The sequence below is a fragment of the Molossus molossus genome, unplaced genomic scaffold (genome assembly GCF_014108415.1).
Source record: "Molossus molossus isolate mMolMol1 unplaced genomic scaffold, mMolMol1.p scaffold_m16_p_3, whole genome shotgun sequence".
Taxonomy (NCBI): domain Eukaryota; kingdom Metazoa; phylum Chordata; class Mammalia; order Chiroptera; family Molossidae; genus Molossus; species Molossus molossus.
Genome location: NW_023425366.1, coordinates 114,707,033 through 114,719,105, shown reverse-complemented (window position 1 = coordinate 114,719,105; position 12,073 = coordinate 114,707,033). Strand labels below are relative to the sequence as shown.

The 12,073-nt window shown below is 42.2% G+C and overlaps 1 protein-coding gene across 7 annotated transcripts in view; it reads left to right on the top strand.

The window, feature by feature from the left end:
- The window catches only part of RBFOX1 (RNA binding fox-1 homolog 1), a 1,464,646-nt gene that overhangs the window by 1,359,285 nt on the left and 93,288 nt on the right, over nucleotides 1-12,073 (top strand). The gene's annotated exons all lie outside the window — the stretch shown is intronic.

The window sequence follows — 12,073 nt, the reverse complement described above, 5'->3', positions numbered from 1 at the left end:
CCCAGAGAAGGACTGTTCAGAAAACTGGAAAAAACGAACTTGGCCTTCTGTCTCCATTAGTCAATTTCCTTTTGCAATTCCATTTCTCTCTGCTTTGCCTTTAAGAATGCATCTCTCTTCACCCCTTCCCTGCCTCCCCCACCACGACCACCCAGGTGGGAAATCCACTGTCATAGAAAACTTGATCATCCAATTCGGAGAGAGTAACCCAGAGCAACAGTGGCTGAGATTTTTGCTCCGCGGGACCTGTCCCCTCAGCCTGTCGCGCCCTGGCTCATGAGCAAAGCTGCATTTAACACCTGGGGACCTCGTGGCTTTGCCCCACGGATATTGAAAAGAGGTCTTTCTTTGCTGTGACCCTTGCTTTTTAATAAGCAGACAGCAGTGACCAATTGGTCTATCCGCCCACTTAGTGATTTCTTGACGGTAAGTCATACCCCTTGGTCTCTTGTGGGATGCCTTTCTGCTGTCACGGTCGTGACACCTCGTGGATGACAAAGGAGCTTAGGAAACTCAGACAGCTACTTTAGCATTAAAAACAACTTGATTTTTAAGAAAAGGTAAATCTGGGAAGGCCCAATGTGCATTCTGGATTTTAGGTAGGTAATGTCTGCAATTGTTCTTCATGTGTGGATTTTCCCACAAGCCTGGGTTAAGTCCAAGGACTCTATGCCTGTGGAATGGCGGTGTTGACTCTTATGAGGAAGGAGAGACACCGCCCTAAGGCTTCCCACGGCTATATGGTGGAACCCACATCCTAACAGGACACCCAGCAGAGTAAGCAGCATGGACACTGCACTCAGACAGCCCGGGTTTAAATTAGGCTTCTCTAATTGCCAGCTGTGTGACTCTAGGCAAGTTACTTAACCTCTCTGTGCCTCAGTGTTTTCATCTGTTAAATGGGAGATGATAATAGTAATAAACTCACAGGTATTTATAATAATTACATGGGTTAGTATGTGATGGGTGTTTGGTGCATGGCTGTCACCATATGAACACTGGATAACTAGAAGTAAATAAGTTAATATTCCACCTCTTTGCCATATGGAGACAGCTAAACTGGAGCTGATGCGTCTGAATTATGAGTGTACCACTAGACTAAGAGATTCTCTTCTTATCTCATGAGAGGACTAATCCTTCCGGTCTCAGCATGTCCATCTGGGGGAAGTTAATTTCTGGGTTCAGAAGTAAGGCAGCCTGTTTGGGGGACACAGATATTGCTGGGGTACATGCTTTTCTGAAACTGCAAATAAATGAAATTGCCCAAAGGCACAAGGAGACCATTGGACAGCACCTTCCATGCACCCGCAGACTCTGCCCAGTGAAATGGAATAGCCGGAGTAAAGAGGTGGCCGATCGTGTGTGTGTGTGTGTGTGCGCGCGCGCGCGCGCATACACATGTGCGCTTATGTGCATGTTTTCTCCCCAAAGTTATGGGTCAAAAACAAGAAGCAAGATGTCATCTGATGAGGAGGTAGGGTATGTATGCATTATAATACAGAGAGGAGAGTGCATTTTTCTGGTCCCATGCATTTTTTGTCTTCGATAACCAAGAAAACACCAAATATCTTTTTCAAACCTATACGTATATCTGTGGGTGTTTAGGAGGACATTAAGACAGAAGAATCAATTCAGAGTAACTAATGTATACAAGAATACATTAACCCATGTAACTTTGAGAACATTAGAACAGCAATTCAAAGCAGCCATGGGCCCACCCTCAGAAGAAACCACTGGCTAGAGAGAAAGCTCCAGCCGTCCTCAGGTCCAAACGGCAGAGTTCTTGCTGTGCTCAGGCACTGTTCTAAGCACTGTACCTAAATTAGGGAGCCTAAATCCTCACGACAGTTTTCCAAACGAGGGGACTAAGGTTCGAGGAGCTTGCATCACGGGGCTAAGATGTCACAGCTGGTAAGAAGACGGCTAGAATGTGAAATCAAGAGGCTGTATTCGTTACAACCAGCTACACTGCCACTGCTTTTTTTTCTTATGAATATTATTTACTTTTTTTATCCTCACCTGAGGACAATTTTCTATTTTTTGTTCAGATAGAGTGGGAGGGAGAGAAAGAAAGAGAGAGAGAGAGAGAGAGAGAGAGAGAGAGAGAGAGAGAGAGAAACATGGATGTGAAAGGAACACATTGAGTGGCTGCCACCCGCACGACCAACCAGGGCCGGGGACAAACTGCAACCAAGGTATGCGCCCCTAGCGGGAACCAAACCCGGGTCTCTCTGGACCACAGGTCGATGCTCTAACCACTGAGCCAAACCGGCCAGGGCGATTAAAAGGCATTCTTACTGACCAAGCTCTGTGATCGCAAATCATACTACTGATCTATGTCCATGCCCATCGGATGAAATAAGAGAAGTAAGATCATTATTTTGGATTATTTCCACCACTACCATCATATTCAGACATGTTATCTAGTTGCGTCAGGGGAAGCTCTAAGGAGTCTGGAGAACCAAATCATTCTCTGTATGACTTGCTCCAAGAAAACCTGAAACCTTAAAAACAAAAGTGAGTTATGGATACGTAAGTGACACTTGAGAAATCTGAACATGTGGGTCTCGAGTTGCCAATATCTGGCCTCTCCTTAGTCGGAAGCTTTCCCTCTTTGGCCTGTGTATTTGTGTAGGTGGATGGACAGCGTTTGTGATGTTCAGACATGTGGGAAAAATATCGCTGCAAACTCAACACGCCAGAACAATGCCTTTGAAATAGTTGAAGAGCCATAAACACTGAGACTCCTGCTAGCTAAATATAATGTTAGGCAGCTGTGTCTATGGACTGCATCCTGGGATGGGCAAAAGTAGGTTTAGTTGTAATACAAATAAATAACCCAATAGTTAATATATAATAATATAAGAATAAACTGCGTTTCATCCAGTCATGGCTGTAAAGCTACCTTTCCCTCACCCCTGTATATGTAAAGCTATAGGTGTAGAATATATTCATTTCCATAACCAGGTATAATTACTAAGGTCACCCATTTTAATATCCATGACTATGAGTTTCGGGGGCATTTTCAATCTCCCCAAGGATAAAAATAGTCTGGATTTATCTTGCAATTTTGAATATGCCTCAGAGCTGAAATGGAAACCCTGTCATTGATTTGCTAGGGATATTTAGCAGGCCAGCCCCTGTATCTGCCTGAGATAGAAAGCCAGACTTAGTCATGTCTCTGTGTAAGACTCTGTGTTAATGACACATATCATAATATTCCTATAGTATAATTATTGATTTTCTGAAGCTTATACAGAATTAACAACCCAGCCTCCAATTGTCTCTCAGAATGGGGCATGAAAAGTTCACATATTTTGTAAATTAAAATCGATATTTTCAATCTCTCCTAAAGGTAATTTTCCTAATTTAGTGGACTTTTCCCTAACATTTATTTTCTCTTTTAATTATAAAATGGCAGGGTATTGATTTTCCTATATAACCTCTTGACGCCCTGAGTGCATTTTTATTGCTAACGCAGGGTGGGGGTGGGGAGAGCAGTTGCTTAATGGGGATCTTTAATTACCAGCTGGACAGTATTAATTTGCTTTGATAAATTATGACATGCACTGCCCCTCGCATGCGCATTCCAGGGAGAGCTGTTAAGGAAGGCCTTTCATTCTGGGTTTGTCTTCTGGACTCAGAGAGTGACACCTGAAAGGACTCTGTTACATGCGTGTCCAACCCAGTCTCCAAAAGCAGAGCCACATAAATCAGCTTCATCCCGTGAACGTATGTAAATCTTCTCCGAAGACAAGTGGGTGTTTCCCTGTTATACTAAACAGCATTTATTATTTTTCCTCGGTCTCATCATCTTCAGACCCCTTGAGGCTTATTCTCAAGACAAAAGAGGGATAAAAGTCCATAAAAAAAATGTCCAGATGGGTCTCGGAGACGTTAGCCAGTATCTATGGCAATTCCATTTTAGAAATGAAAAGAAATTAAAGACACCTGAAGGTCCTAAATAGAAGTACAGTATCTACAAATATATCTTCCCAGTAGCATGCCTCAACTTATTTAATGTAATTAGAAGTAGTGTTTCTAGCCCTGGCTGGTTTGGCTCCATGGTTAGAGTGTCGGCCTGCAGACTGAAGATCTCAGGTTTGATTCTCAGTCAAGAGCACATGCCTGGGTTGCAGGTTTGATCCCTGGCCCCAATTGGTATCTTGCACATCTTTGCTATGTCTCTCTCACATCAAAGTTTCTCTCTCTCTCTCTCTCTCTCTCTCTCTCTCTCTCTCTCTCTCCCTCACTCCCTTCCACCCTCTCTAAAAATCAATGGAAAAACATCCTCGGGTGAGGATTAACAAAAAAACAAACAAAAAGGAAATAGTGTTCCTAAGAATCTCAATGACGAAGGCTCAAAGGGGATTCTTACCCTCTCCCCATCTTTGTGAGAATTTGCTTGCTAATAAAACGATTTTTAAAAAGTGGCATCTTTGAGAGATAATCATGATATCTAGCCCATGAAACTGTTGATTGAAAGCACCTTTGATCTTCATAAATAAGTAAAACAAAATACAAATAAATTACAGAGGGTTATACAAAGATGTCAACATGGTACTGACAAATGGCAAATTCATCTGTTTCTCTCTTGCCGCTCAGATCGCTGCAAAGCTTAACCACACTGTATATCACACCTGCCAACTCATTTCTGTGATTAAATATTCCATCAGTGGGGCTCTAAGGCAGCAACGCTTAACAAGATTCATAAGATGCACCACTTGAACATGCATAACTCACTCCCATGGATGGAGAGCACCCCGCTTGCAAAGGAAAATTGGAATCCAGTTAAATTACTCGACAAGTTGCGATCAATACGGAAAGGAAAAGACCCTTCAAGGCAATGCAAATCTGAGATACAGTTAGGTCCTGATGATAAGAAACACACGACTCAAGTCAATAGTGGAAAGATGCAGAGTAAATTACTCAAAAGCCTTAAAGATGACGATGAAAAATAGTCTTGGTGAGACTGTTATTATGAGCAGATTTCTTGGGGTGGGGAGAGGAAAGGGGGTCATGAGTATGAACTTCTGAAAATAAAGATTTCTGATTCTGAGAGGGGCAAAAAATAAACAACAGGTACTTGAAGAAGGGCATACCTGGCTACAAAGTCAGAATTGAAAGGTGGTCAGATCTTGAAAGTAGGTTATCTTGGGGTAATGGGACTGGATAAGAGAATGAGTATAAAATAACTTTATAGGCAGTAAAGTAAAATAAAAATATAAGTGTGATCACTGAAGTCACCTTGATTATGTCCATGTTGGTATGAGCCTGACCGTGGGCACGTGACTGGAGACCAGGCAAAGTGATGAGAAAGTGGACTGGGATCTCAGTATAAACTCTAACAATGAAGACAATGGATGTAGCACTCTGTGGTCGCTTATCTTGAAAGGGCAGCTGTATTTGACCTTGGATTACCTGGACAATGGTATTGGTTTCCTAAGGGTTTTGGGGTCAAAAGGAGGTAGATGTAGGTCTTCTTCCCCCACATCACTTGATGAGAATGACCTTTACCCACACTTTTAGATGGGCTTTTCCCCAATTCCTTTCCTGCACTTTGGATACGATAGCATCTGAAAAAAGTGAGATTATCCAAAGCCTGTGATGACTGTAGCCCTGAGCCAAGCTGCTTTTCTTTTATTAGCCATAGTCCTAGACTTAGGGTGAGGCTCAGGATGATCCGCCAAAATCCTGGGGCCCACACATGCCGTGTTTGGGGTGACTACCTTAGCATCCTGAAAGAACAGAGTGTGGGTTTGAAAGTACCTGCTACCACTCTGAGTCCCTCAAAGCAGCCAATATCCAGGCACCCCTTGTGGCTCTAACATTTCCCCATCCACCCAGAGGACCAGACTCATCCAGACACACAGCCACGGTGGAAGGGAGCCGTTCCTCTGAACAATGACCTTCGGCTCGGAGATGTTTTGTATAATTGACACATCTACCAGATTAAATCCAGTGCACTTCAGTGAACTGGAACGGAAGGTTCCCGGCTTAAGTCCCCAAGCAAAGGATTTCCAACCTGGCAATGTTCCATTTCAAAGTGTTCATCTTGTACATCTGTTTACCTCTGCCTCCTTTTTTGGTTGCAATTCACTTTCCTTCTCTCTTCTCCTCCCACAAATGTCTCATCAGATTTCACCTCATCACTGCCCACATTTGGCCTTAATTTTTATCAGCATCCTTCCCTGTCCCACCAAAGGAATGCAGCTCAGCTTTGATGAAGACTGTGGGGGTTTTTGATCTTCAAATAGGATCAGAATGTGCTTTCATGCTAAAAACTGCATTTCCTAAATGAATGAGTTTCCCTTCTGTTGCATGGAAAGTCAATCAAGGAGAGCTCCCCAAAAGCAAGGAGCTACAGGGCAATCCTGGTAGGAGCCCCACATCTAGGCTGTGGGAGAAAGATGAGGTTTGAATGCCTGGCTCTGGATAAATTTCATAGGAAAAGTTTCAGGCTGCATCATCTATTCATAGAACAACTTAAAGCATCAACAAAAGACAATTTGGGGGGACTTACTCTATGCCAGGCATTGTGCTGAACACTTTGCATCTCCTCAAGTCTTTATAAGAATGTTATAGCATTGTCTTTATTATAGAAATGATGATACCAAGGTTTCAAGGAGAGTTATCACATTCGCTGAATCACAGGACTAGTATGGAAAACAAATCTATTTATTACATAAAGGTCTTTTTTCTAACCTCAAAATCCAGGCTTTTCATTGCTTTACTCTGAAGTTTCCTCTGTAGGAGTAAACGAGGGCATGCCCCCAATGCCTTCAATGTATCAGGTCGTAGAATAGAATAACTAATAAAAACATCTTTGCGTTTAGTATCACACACATGCCACTCTCCATACGGGGGTCTTTGCATATATTTACATAGATCACAGCTTGGCAGGGTAAGTGTCATTATCTTCAGGTTGCATATCAATTAGGAAATCCGGTCAACTTAAGTTGCCCAAAGTTGCTGACTTCTGAAGCTGAAGAGCTGGATCCAAACCTATATCTTTCAATCCAAAGCTCATTTCTTTCTACTAAAACAACTGACCCCCCACCCCCACCCCCCCACCCCACACACACACAAATGCTTTAATTAATCCAATATCCTGGATCAGTGGTTCTGAACTGGGAGTGATCTCTACCCCGCACCCCCCGCCCCAGAGGAACTGGTGAATTTCTAGAGACATTGTTTATGGTCACTTCCAAGAGGATAGGTATTCGCTACTGACATCTAGTGGGTGGAGGCCAGAGATGCTGCAAAATATCCTACAGTGCACAGCCCCCAACCACAAAAAATGATCTGGCTCAATATGTTAATAGTGCTAAGGTTGAGCAATGCTGTCCTGATAGAAGGACATTAGTGAAGCTGTCACATATGCACTGAATATCTTAATAACTCTTATGCATAATAACTCTACCACTTGCTACTGCTGAAGAAGTGTGACAGCTGTAGTTATCAACAGCAATCAAAGAATTTAAAGAGATACATTTGCCCAAATGTTTCTTCTTCTGGGCCTTACTTGTGATTTTTGACTCCAGAAGGGAAAAGCATAATGTTTGATTAGATACTTCAGAGCTGAATTGGGGGGGGGGGTCCCCAAGACCGCTCTGTGATTGGCTAGGACTCACAGGATTCAGAAAAGCTGTTATATTCACAGTTCTATTTTATTTCAGCAGAAGGATACAGATTAAAAATCAGCAAAGGGAAAGAGTACATGGGGTGAAGCCCAGAAGGGGTGTGCTCTCCCTATGGAGACATGGGGGTTTGATTTTCCCAGCAGTGACGTGTGACAACACATGCCAAGGGTTATTGGTCAAGGAAGCTCACCTGAGATTCAGTGTCCAGGGTTTTTATTGGGAGTTGGTCACTTGGAGCATCCATGTGACTTACCTCAACTATTCAAAAGTTAGTCCCCAGAGCAAAAGCAAGTATTCACCATAAAGCAGGTTGCTATAGTAAACTATAGTATCAGACTGGTACTAGGTGGCCCAAAGCCTCAGGCATCCAAAACCAGTCTTATGAGGTAGAATATCCCAGGGGCTCAGATCTCTTCAAGGAGGAGTTGACTAAGGACCTAAGGACCAGTCCTACAGACAAGCCTTTGCAGGAAATGGGTAGGGTTCCAGCAGCCCTGCTGAGTTAACCCTTTCCTGCACTACAGAGAAAAATAATGAAGAGCTCAGAATATATAGCAATGGTGATAATGGAGGTGGTGGTTGGCATGATGATGATGATGTTAGGCAGGGTATACCACTGTGTTGGTTGATTCTATAAGAAAGATCAAGCTGAATTTAGTTATAAAAAAAATAGAATGTGTGACTTTTTGCTTAGAGCAGATTCAACAAATGTTTTCAATAGAGGGCCAGTGAGTAAATACTTTGGGCTTTGCATGCCATGTGGTCCCCGTCACAACTACTCAACTGTGCCGGTACCCTACAAGGCAGCCGTAGACAATGCATAATGAATGGGCTTGCCTATGTTCCAAGGAAACTTTATTTAAGGACACCGACATTTAAATTTCATAACGTTTTCCATGTTGTGAACTAGCCATCTGTTTGTTTTTAACCCCAACTATGTAAAAATGTGAAAGCCACAGCCCTACTCTGCTGGCCTTGGCTTCAGAGGTCCAGACTTAATGAACACAGAGCCACTAGTTTACTCCTGGGGGAGCTTTGTTGTTGTTGTTCTTAGCATTGCACTGGTTTCAGAGTTACACACTGCGGGAACCCATACGGTTCACTGGCTGTCACTTAGTTGCGTGATATTCATCAAGGAAAGGCCAAAGAGAGAAGTCGAGCAAATGAACACATGCCAATGGCTTGTATCAGTTCATCCAGTCGCTCCCGTCACAGCATCGGGGGCCTGAGAAGGGCCAGGCACTGTGATGGGGGCTGGGGAGCAGTACTTCCCTCCAGAATTTGACAGGGCAGTAAAGGATGCAGACTAAGAAACTCAGAGTATAATAAATGATGATACCTGCTGGAGCACTGAAAAATAGCGACCATCTGTATTAGGCATCAGATGAGTAGTACAAATTAGGTTTTGAAGGGTGAGTAAGAGTTTGTTTACCTAAAAAGAAAGTGGGGTAAGATTATTGTAGAGGTGACTAAAGAGGCATTTGGTAGAGCCCAAAGGAATTTTTTAATCGTTATCCTCAGAATCCATTGAGAAGTATTAAACAAACAAATAAAAACAAATATGGGTACTTGATTTTCACCTGAGATGGAAATTTCTGAGGCAAAATCAGGTTTTCTCCAAAAGCTAAGAAACATTGATCTGTTGAGATGAGAGGGGACCTTGTAGAGAAAAGTTGCAAAAGACCTGACAATGCCACACGGTGAATCTGGATTCTGGAATGTATCCTTTGAGTCCCAGGCAATCATTGAAAGCTCTGATAAAAACATAAAACAATAGCCCTGGTCCGTGTGGCTCAGTTGGTTGGATAATGTCCTGTGCATGGAAAGGTTGCTGGTCAGGGTGCATGCCTGGGTTGTGGGCTCGATCCCCAGTAGGGGACTTTCAGGAGGCAGCCGATAGATGTTTCTCTTTCTTTCTCCCTCTCCCTTTCTCTCCAAAACATCTATCTATCTATCTATCTATCTATCTATCTATCTATCTATCTATCTATCTATTTATTTATTTATTTATTTTTGATTTTTAGAAAGAAAGGAGGGGAGAGGGAGGGAGATAGAGACATTGATGAGCGAGAATATCGATTGGCCGCCTCCTGCACGCCCCCCACTGGGGGCTGGGCCCACAACTTGGACATGTGCCCTGACCGGGAATTGAATTGGTGACCTCTTGGTGCATGGGTCGATGCTCAACCACTGAGCCACACAGGCTGGAATGAATATATATATATTCAAGCAAAACACTTGAGGATGAAGTAGCACCCTTATCATGAGAACATATTACTAATATGTAGGTTGGGCCCTGGGGACTAGCAAAAGTGTGGGTACATCAGCGGCTGCTGACCAAGTCCAGAGATCAGTCTTCACAGACCCCAGGATAACTAGTCTGGCTCCTAGCTCCAAGGCTATAGTAAAGCTTGTTTCCTGGTTTTGGCTAAATATTTTCCTAGGAAAGCAAATTCCCAGAGATTTAAAAAAGTGAGGTGATTTTTCTCTTTATGTTTTAAGAATGGTATTGCCATTCTACTATATACTATTTAATTTTGAAGATATTTTGCTTCCCACTTTTAGAGTTCTTTTCAAAATGTGTAGTTCAGTGTTATTAGCCCAAGACTGAGTTGTGTAAATAGAGACAAATTGACCAAATACTGTTTAACATGTTATATGGTAATGATGTGTAGATATCATTCTCCAAGTATAAAACAAAGCTCTGCTGTTGTCTTTTAAAAATGTGGTGTTGGAAAACCGACACACAAATGGCAAAAGCTCCCAGATTACACTGATGGCAATGAATGCATTTCTAGAACTTCTATGGAACTGCTACAACCCATTACCGTCGAAATATTGGTTTATGAAAAATTAATAAAGCCAGTGGAAAATGGAATCCAGCATCGGCTTTAGCTATTTACACCCAAAGAATCAGCCAGAATTAATTGGGCCGTATGCTACATTCTAATGAGTTTTTCATTAAACTGTATACCATTATGGAAACTGAACAAGGATTATTCAAAGAATAATGCCAATGGCTGTTATTTTTTTTTGAGAGATTAAATTAGCTAATGGGTTATACATTTAAATCAGATGCAAAGGTTAATTGATGTGCACTTATCATTATGCTAAGCCCAATATCATTTTAAAAACATGAACACCCCAATATCACTGATATTTTCCCTAGAAAAAAATATGAGTCTATTTATATTTCTAGTGTTTGCTTCATACACATATGGCATTGTAAAGATTGGAACTGTCTGTATTACTTCTCCGTCATTTTTGAAAATAATTCTCACCAGTCGAAATTGTCTGTTTGCTTTCAGCCCATAGGTGTGTGTGTGTGTGTGTGTGTGTGTGTAGCATATTTAAATGAATGTGTGTAATTACTCTTTGAGAGACTCCGAGTTCAAGTCTATTTCCTACTTTCACCAGAAGAGTGGAGTCAGGAATGCAAACCTAACCTGGGACAGGAAGGAAAGTCAAGGTGAATCTCTGTCCCCCATTCCACTGACATATCCAGTCCCTCCTGAGATAAAGTTCTAGCAGTTAGTGAAATATGAGAGGAGGGCACGAGGGAAGGCTCTCCAGAGGCTTGGACTCTTCTATCATCTGAGAGGCTCTCCCTAAAAAGATGAGAGAGAAACATTGAGGAAGGCCATTTAGGTTTTTGGCAGAAATTTGTAAACTCTGCTGAACTCTACTGACTGCAGCTAAAGCACAATTTATGTATATAATTATTATTATTTTTCCTCTTGAGCAGAGATGGCAAACTGAAATGTCTTTAGGAGCAGGCTGAGATCAGTAAGTGATGTGGGAAGCAGAGAGGACATGTCTCCATGAAGGAAAGGAGTAACTCCTCCCCATCACCCTGAGTGGCCCTCAGGACCACTGGCCCAAACCCACGTGGCCCCGTCTCCTGGTTCCTATAAAAAAAAAAAAATTCTGTCTTGTAATAGTGAACCTTTCAAATGGAAAGATTTGCCATTATTTTCCAATCTTAAAATGTTTTCTGCCCTGGCTGGTTTGGCTCAGCGGTTCGAGCATCAGCCTGTGGACCAGAGAGTCCCAGGTTCGGTTCCCACTAAGGGCACATAACAACAACAAAAAAAAGCTTCCCATTAACTCCATTATCTTTATCCTTATGTTAGTGGCCAAAGAAAACAGTACACTAGTCATCAATGTGCTACTTCTTTCTTAAAGGAACAAGGGAACAAAGGAGTCCCCAAAGTGCCATATTTTGAAATTCCAAATAATAATTATTTCCATTATTATTACTGAAGTCACTTATATTTTATCTACTCTTTGCCAAACCCTTTCATACAATAGTTCTAATCCTTATACCAATACTCGACAAAGGAGATACTTTTGTCCCTATTTACAGATGTGAAAATCAAGGCTCAGGAACGTTAAATGCCTTGCCCAAGGTCAAAGAAACTTACAGTGAC